The following is an 8,217-nucleotide window of genomic DNA, read 5'->3' as shown; positions in this document are numbered from 1 at the left end:
TGTACAGAAAGCGGAAAAAACGGGCGTGAAAATTATTGCGTCCTTCATTGCATGAGTACAAAATTGCTGCGCTCAGTCAGCAATACTGCAGGATATCGTCTGTTAGAGAAGAGGAACTAAGATAAATGTAGAGTTCAAAAATAATTCAGGCTGCAACACGTTCTGTCATGCTTCTTTTTTTAACATGCACAGAACATGTCAGTTTACGAATTCTGACATGAAAAGAGCGGTGTTGAATGCTGATGGCCGTTCTATGGTAGAAAACCTACAGATGCAGATGTCACCTGTATATTACCAGGTGCTCGCACAAACATGAAAGAATTTGTATATACTGTAATAATCATACTGGAACCGCAAAGACGCATTATTACTACGCCGAGCCTTACCACACCCATAAAATTTATGCACGTCCACCGCAAAACATGAAGATGTAAATTGTTGCACGTCGCATAATAGTAGCGAGTGAGATGTCACAAAAAAGGCTGGTACTTTCGCTTTCGAAAAGGGAACACGAAAGCATAGACACTGCATTGTGTACACACCTTTACCACGTCTTAAACAGCACGACTGCAGTCTGATTCGATGGGAACCACTATTCATAACGAACAGAAGGTTCAATCAGGAGAAATGCTGTCTTTTAGTCTGGAAATGACTCTAGGCGTTCCTATTTTGGAAGTTCTACACCGAATGAGAATATCTGTACAATACGGCGCATTGCTTTCTTGCAGTAGAGTCGAACTTAAAAGAACAGCAGTTTGCAACGCCGGCCCATCGACTGATTGATGCTCTACTACTCTTCTAACCAATCAAAGCAGGAAATGAAATCCGAATTATATAGTTTGTATTAAACAACCCAGAGGCATCAGAGAGCCTGCTGTTAGAGACTCATCCTGTCATCAGCGTCTTGTGATTAGCGTGATTAGCGTAGAAAAGTTAAAGCTGGCTACTTTTTGTCATGGAACGATCAAATGTTTGGGCTTGTGAATGTGGGGGGAGCTGCACTGCGTGCTTCACTTGTATCCGACGAAAATGACCAAAGCTGCCTTTTGTTTTTTGCTTTAGCCATTCCTCTGCAAAATTACGTGGCTGTCCATGGTAGGTACATGGCAGGTAGATTGTTTCTTCGCACACAGAAAGCGAACAAGGGATGATAATGCCTCACGTTGCTTGCCGACGTTTCGACAAAAAGACGTCTTCGAAACGCCAGTAAATCGTTGTTGCTAAACACCGTCCTCCCTCCTAATTTTTCTGAGAAAAGTGTGAGTGCCAGCGTTTTCCTCCCTACGCATACGTAGGGATGTGGGCGCAAGTAATAGTGATACCCAGAATGCTTGGCCCAGGACGTGACCGCATCACCGTCGTCGCTGAGCATCGCACCGGGTTCGACAGCTTAAGCGTACTACATGTGCCAAGTGTTGTTAAGGCCACTGTGACTCTCACGTGTATAAGATATGCCAAGAAAACAGCAGCATCGCCAGTATATGGGGTATGGGACGTGCTGCCAATCGCTGTATGCATTCTCATCATTGTGGCGCACATTATGCATACCATATCGCCAAGAGAGAAACGCAAAGTACTTAAAGAGCAACATTTAATGTTGTGGAGTGTTGAGAAAAACTCTTAATTGCTTTTATTTACTGATGGTGAGAGTTCCGTAGTGAAAATACGTATCTCTAATTAACGTGCTTAGCGCTAGTGTGCAGGGAGACGCCAAATACGGTATGGCGTTTTGTTGGAGACAGAGAAGGAAAATATTCGGGAACTTTCCAGAACATTCCTGCAGAGCGGTCCCAAGCGAAAGCATGATAAACACTTGAAAACATCCTTGGGGACCATGTAAAGCCAAAAATGGCACGTTCACAGCACAACGAACCCCTTTCCTCCTTGCCTTAAGGTGTTAAGTGTATTGAAACCGCACCTAAGGTATATGATAAAGAATGTGCGAAAAAAAAACGACGACGAGTCACGTCCGAAGTTCAATAATGTAGGTGTCTTCTGATCGACGGCCCCATTCTGCCCGCACGGGAGCGGCGAATAGGTTGTGGTAGAGGTTCATAAACACGCCGCATAGCTAGAGTGCATGAAAATCAATAAATGCAGTGAAGCTGCAACATATAGTCCGAAATATCATCATCATCATCATCAGCCGGACTACGTTAACTGCCTCTCCCACTCCTCTCCAATTAACACTGTCTTTTGCCAGCTGCTCCCTTCTTAATCTCATCCAGTTGCGCAATCTTCTTAATCTCATCAGCCCACCTTACTTTCTGCCGTCCCCTGCCACGCTTGACTTCTCTTGGAATCCACTCCATTACCCTTGAGGACCAGCGGCTATCTTGCCTTCGCATTACGTGCCCTGACAAAGCCCATTTCTTTCCTTTTGATTTCGACTAGGATGTCATTAACCCCCATTTGCTCTCTCACCCACTCTGCCCGCTTCCGGCCTCTTAACGTTACACCCATTTTTTTTCATTGCTCGCTGCGTTGCCCTTAACTTGAGCTGCCCCCTTATCGTTAGCCTCCACGTTTCTGCCCCATTGGTGAGTAGTTGTAAGATAAAGCTGTTGTACATTATTCTCTTGAGGAATATTGGGATAAGAATACTCACCCAGCCCGAGGCGGTTCAGAACTTCGGTAATGATTCCTTGAAGCAGGAACAGCTGGGATCCAGCGTCGAAGTTAGCGATCCCCTTCACACTACACTGTTAAAACAGAAATCGAGATCAAGTATTATTATGCTTACCGTTGTTGCAAGGGGACTCATGCAAAGAACAACATGCTGCTCTGGCTGCAGTAAAGCAATAATTTACTTCCTTTAATCGTTAGAAATAATTAGAAAGCAAACACCTGACGTTCGCAAAGGCTTACGCAGAAGAAAGAGGTTTGCTGTAGCAAACGGCAGCTTACGTGCACAAGAAAATGCGCACAAATCGGATTCTCGAGACATTTTAGAACTATCTCTCAGCTCTATATCGGTCTCACAAAAAAACTTCTGACCTATCACCGCTCAATCATGCAAGAGATGCCGTGGCACAAAAAAAATCCGCTCGCTTAGAAGTCAAAGCTACCCACCACGCAGAGGTTATGCTGGGCAGCATCTCGCCATGCCGCGATAGCGAAACTTCGCTCTCTATTGCATACAGAGTGGGTTGGTAAACTCAAATAAAAACTGACCTCGCCACGAGATCAACAATAGATACACCAAGCTCTGCTGTGTACGAGGTCTGATAGAATGCAAGAATATACTTCAGGCAAAATCATTTTCACTCTTGAAGATGATCTACAGAGTTTAAAATGTTGCTTTGCTAATTGTCAGGAGATACAATTTAGTACAAAGTGGCGTATAAATCACCCGCTCTTTCGTGCGTGACCTATGTTTACTCGCCGTAAACCTGTGAAAGGTCTGGAAGTGAAGGCTTCTGCTTTACGCGAACAAGACTTCCGAAACATTTCTACCTTAGGGTCCGGAAATAGCAAGAATAACTCGGTTCATTGCCATTCAGATATACAACATGGGCTAAAGTAAAACGATTGACAGCGTATGGGCAATGTGGCGTAATGCGCTGAATTCAGCGAGAGCTATTCTGCCGAGCGTGACATTTGCAAACGCCACCTGCCCTAGAACCAAGGCTGCATAACCTGTCACAGGGATTACGCTCCAAAAATGCTTCCCACACACAACGCCGATCCTTTACCGGGACTCAACAAGTCTCGATAAAGCTTGTCAGACATATCGAAGGCGTCTTCATGGTGCTTCATCGGTTGGCGCCTAACACCCCTGTCACACGGCCAGTTGACAGCCTTCCAGACTCTCAATCGCTATCGAACTCGAGGGAGTTTTCTGGAAAATCTTAATTGCCATTGAAATGACTGTAGAGTCGTACATAAAGCTTGTGTGGTGCCACAATCGCTACTTTCGGTTTCGCGCAAATAACAAGAATATTTTTATAAATCTTTAATAAATTTTTAAATACACTTTTTTGGGCGATGGGAGGTTTTTAGTTATTAATAAAGCCTGTTGCGATGTCTTTAAACACATTTTATAGTGTACAATTTGCTTCCGCAGTTTCGTAACTCTCTGGCAACACTGATACAGCTAGCGGCGATTCCGTCTTCTGCGATTGATAGCACAAAATTAATAGGTCTTAAAGCGCGCCGATCCAAATCTTATATTACAGTAGAGAATAACATTTTACTGCCTACATTAAAGTTTAGGGAACACTCTTTGTTCATGCTTTTGGGCCGTGAACGTATCGTGCAAAGATATGCTCGTTGGCGCCGCTCGAGGCAACGCTGGCAACCCTGTGCAACGCTCAAAGGCCCCCAAATCTCGATAGAGTTCCGCGTAGCTCCGTTGACTCGATAGACTATCACCTCGATAGCTATTGAAACTGGACGTGTAGCAGCGCTCCTTTGAATCGGCAGACTATCGGTTCGGGGGCCTTCAAAATGCCCATGTAACAGGGTATAAGCCTGTCCTCTGGAGGCGGCATGGACTTGGGACGCGTTTACGCAAGTTATTGGAATTAAGGACGTATTCTCATCACGACCAACGTGATGGCATCATTCATGGTCTACGTCACCGAAAGCCACGAGCTATGGCTGAAGGCCAAACAATAAAAAGAAACGAGGAGTTACAAATTACGGCCCCAGGAGGGAACCCATAGTGACACTTGACATTGCTAAATCAACGGAGGCATTCGCGCCCAATGTTTAATGTGCCCCCCAGCCAGCAGGGTGGCACAGTGGTTATGGCGCTCGGCTGCCGACTCGAAAGACGCGGGTTCGATCCCGACCGCGGCGGTCAGATTGCGATGGAGGCGAAATTCTAGAGGCTCATGTACTGTGCGATGTCAGTCACGTTAAAGAACCCCAGGTGGGCGAAATGTCCTGAGCCTATCACTATACGGCGTCCCTCATACCCTGAGTCGCTTTGGGACGTTGAACCCTTATGAACCATACGCCTTAATGTACCACCCAAACGTAAGAAGACTGGCGGTGAAGTGTGCCATTCGTGGCTTAACGGTGAAAAATCTGGTAATATTTCGACGTCCCGCATTAATTTCTTCCCAAAATTCCCTTTATTATGCTCTGTTCCTTGCTGTAAACGCTTTATCCATTCATTCTTGTTCTCGAGAGAAAAAGTTTCGCAAATTTCCCGTATGTGCATCTGCGTATACCGGGAAGGAGCCTGTGGGTCCACATTTTTCCTCAAAAGGCTGGCTATGCAGTTTTCTTGTCGAAACACGCAGGACAGGGCTTTACAGCGTGCTTTTTCCATGTCACTCGCGTTCTTTTCGAGCTGACGTTTCACACGGCATGCACAGCACCTATGTGCTCCGTTTCACTCCACCGAACCCATGTTTGTTGCCTGCCTTGTCACTAAGCCAACGCAGTCCGACCAATGTTGGCACAAACTCCACATGCTTAAAATGTACAGCTGAGAGAACAGTAGAGAGTTGTAGCATAGCGCGATCCGCGATCCGCTACCATGATCCGCTTCCACGGGTCGCCACTGTGGGTGCGCAGAATGCGCCGAGGGCGCCAGATGGCGCTACGTTCCGTCATCTTAGGGTGCCTCGATGCGCGCGCCCGAGGTGGAGACAACTTCAGCGGCGCCGCCATATTGAATCACACGGGATCAGCGGCGCTAGCGTTTGTCACGGCGCGCTTCAAAGTGCTTTAACTTGAACGGTCTTTTGCAGCGAGAGCTACACTGGTCTACCAGTCGAGTATTTCACGGTACATGGGAGAGGCCAGTTATGATTCAATATGGCGGCGTCGCTTAAGTTGTGTCCACCCGGCGCTGGCATCCAGGCACCCTACGTCAGCTGAGTCAGCTGCATGTGCGCCTGCGCGTCGAGACCAATCAGCACGTACCAGTGGTGGCCCGCGGAAGCTGTTCACGGTAGCGGATCACGGGTCGCACTATGATATAACTTTCTAGTATGGCAGCGCCTGCTCGTTTAGTGCCCGGGCTGACGTCAGCTGTTATGGGACTACACACGTGGAGATCAGTATTGGTGAAAGTCTCAGAATAATAAAAAAGAAACTCAACGTACCATTAACATCTTTTCCAAGCACTTCAAGCACAAAACTTGAAGCAAGCCGGTCTGAAAAATTGCAAGAGCGCTTATTTATCATTATGCGATGACAGTGCGTTAGTCTTAAATACTCGCCTTGCTTTTGTCCTTCATATCTTCTCTTTATATTTCCTTATATACCCTTCCATGTTTTGTTTGCTCAGTACAGGTTCTTCACTTAACTTTGCTGCGCTCTTTGTTCAGCAATCCGCACTCATTTTCATGTTTTTTGAATCATTCCTAGTCACTTTATTTGTGATCAGTCATTCGTGGTCGTTATCAGCAATTATCAATTTTTGGAAGTAATTACTTTTGGATTACTTCTGTGGCAGCCACTTTCCGGCCTCTCGTTTCTCTCCTATGCAAGCGCAAATGCCGATTTTCCTCTCTCCAGTTTGCCACTTACCAATCGTGGCAGGCGGCAAGTGACTCTTCCATGTGGTAACCTAGACAGGCGGCAGATGGCACCTGGCACTTGGCATGTGGTATGTGTGCGCAACCTTAAGCTGGATACCAACGAACACTTATTTTATGGTGGAGCTTTTAATGCTAACGAATTAAACAAAGGACACCAAGGCTCAGTTTCGCAATCAAATCCTGACGCCCAAAACCTCTGCTGTTGGATAACTTGGAATTGTGACTGATGAAAATTGGAGCCCTTGTTCGAACCGTTCAAAAAATAAATTGCCTTTTTTTGTATTTGAAGAATTACTTGGTGTCAAATACACACGGCTTGCTGCGATGTATCACTGCAAAGATAATTTCTGAACAATAGCACGCATTATTGTTGAAGTTCACGATCCGTGTTGTACATAGCTCCCACTGAAATGCATGGATGGATGAATAGGTGTGAGCAGCGTGCCCATTGAAACGAGGTGGTGGCAGACGCCGCCAGGCTCGATACTTTTTTCTATGACTCTTTAACGAATCTCAAATAATCTCTACAGTTTGCAGATGCTCGCAGGAATTCTTCCTTCTTTTAATACTGATTGCGTTGACTTTTACGCTATTCCGACTAACGCAGTCGTCGCAGCTTCCTGTGATCTCCTGCTGAGCGGTATATCCTGAAATACAGTCACCCACTAGAGCGAGTGGATCACACTGATTGAGGCGGTTAATCACTCTTGACGGGAGTACGCATACTGGTATGCTGAGGCCTGATACCTAAAATACGGCAGTTAGGAGAGAGAAGGCTGAGCGTCTTGTAGTTTATAGCTCAAATATCCAGCGTACATAATCGTTAATGCGGGCGGCTTTATATTATTTCGACAAGAGGCCAAACAGACTTGCATTTTTCGCCGTCAGTAGTGCAGAAATAGCACGCACAAATTGCGCACAAATCGCGGTTTTATTTGAGAATGAAAACACCCTTCCGCCTCCGATCCGAGGAATGTGTACTCAAACACATCGCATATTGGGTGCTTTTGTTTATGTAATGAGCTTGAACTGACGCTGGAATATGGAAGCGTTGCTTTATCTCAGAGATTTATTCGTTTCCTGCAATTTAGCTTTCGTACAATTCGCGGATACGCCACAAAATTAGAAAAAAAAAACACCTGAGCATTGCGCGCATGATATAAATATAGCTGCAAGTAGACACGCCTTCGGCAGCTTTCAACTAAATTATTTTAGCTTGTTTTTATACAGGTCGTGGTTGTTCAGTAGTTCATGTGCAATTTGTTGCCTAGAAAAGAAAGTGATCAAACGATAATGATTTCAGTAATTGCGTTTGATCCGCGCAGCTCATACATGTGTTGCGCTCTCCGCTGTAAAAGTTCTACCTAAATTACGTTCCTTCTCCAACAAGATTAAATAAATTCAAAGCAGCGTAACTCACTTCGCCGTGGCACAGGTCCCGTGGTTTTCCCATGCACTGAAAAAGCAAGAATTTTCTATCTTTGAAATGTTATCCCGCCATTTCTTCACATTATTGACTTTTAAATCAACAATAGAGAAAAGTAAGCAATGAACGCATCTCTCTTTCTTTTTTTACAACTATTTGCCGACAGCTGCATAACGAAGAAATTGCTGATAACTTGAAGGCGTCCTTCACGTTCAGACACGTTAAAAACAATATTTCCTGGAAACCAATATGAGAAACAATATTTATCACTCAAATTGAATTTTTCGTGGG

General features: G+C 45.3%; 1 long non-coding RNA gene across 1 annotated transcript; it reads right to left on the bottom strand.

Annotated features, from left to right (window-relative positions):
- Positions 1-2,608: 2,608 nt before the first annotated feature.
- LOC144102034 (uncharacterized) lies at positions 2,609-7,958 on the bottom strand. Its single transcript, XR_013308152.1, has 3 exons — positions 7,921-7,958; positions 6,063-6,113; positions 2,609-2,702 (listed from the first exon to the last, which is right to left on the bottom strand). It is a non-coding gene; the product is annotated as an uncharacterized LOC144102034 (long non-coding RNA).
- Between the last annotated feature and the right edge of the window lie 259 nt (positions 7,959-8,217).

This window comes from Amblyomma americanum, chromosome 8 (assembly GCF_052857255.1).
Source record: "Amblyomma americanum isolate KBUSLIRL-KWMA chromosome 8, ASM5285725v1, whole genome shotgun sequence".
In the NCBI taxonomy this organism is placed as follows: domain Eukaryota; kingdom Metazoa; phylum Arthropoda; class Arachnida; order Ixodida; family Ixodidae; genus Amblyomma; species Amblyomma americanum.
Note: the sequence above shows the minus strand (reverse complement) of the source record. Positions and strands in the feature narration are given on the sequence as shown.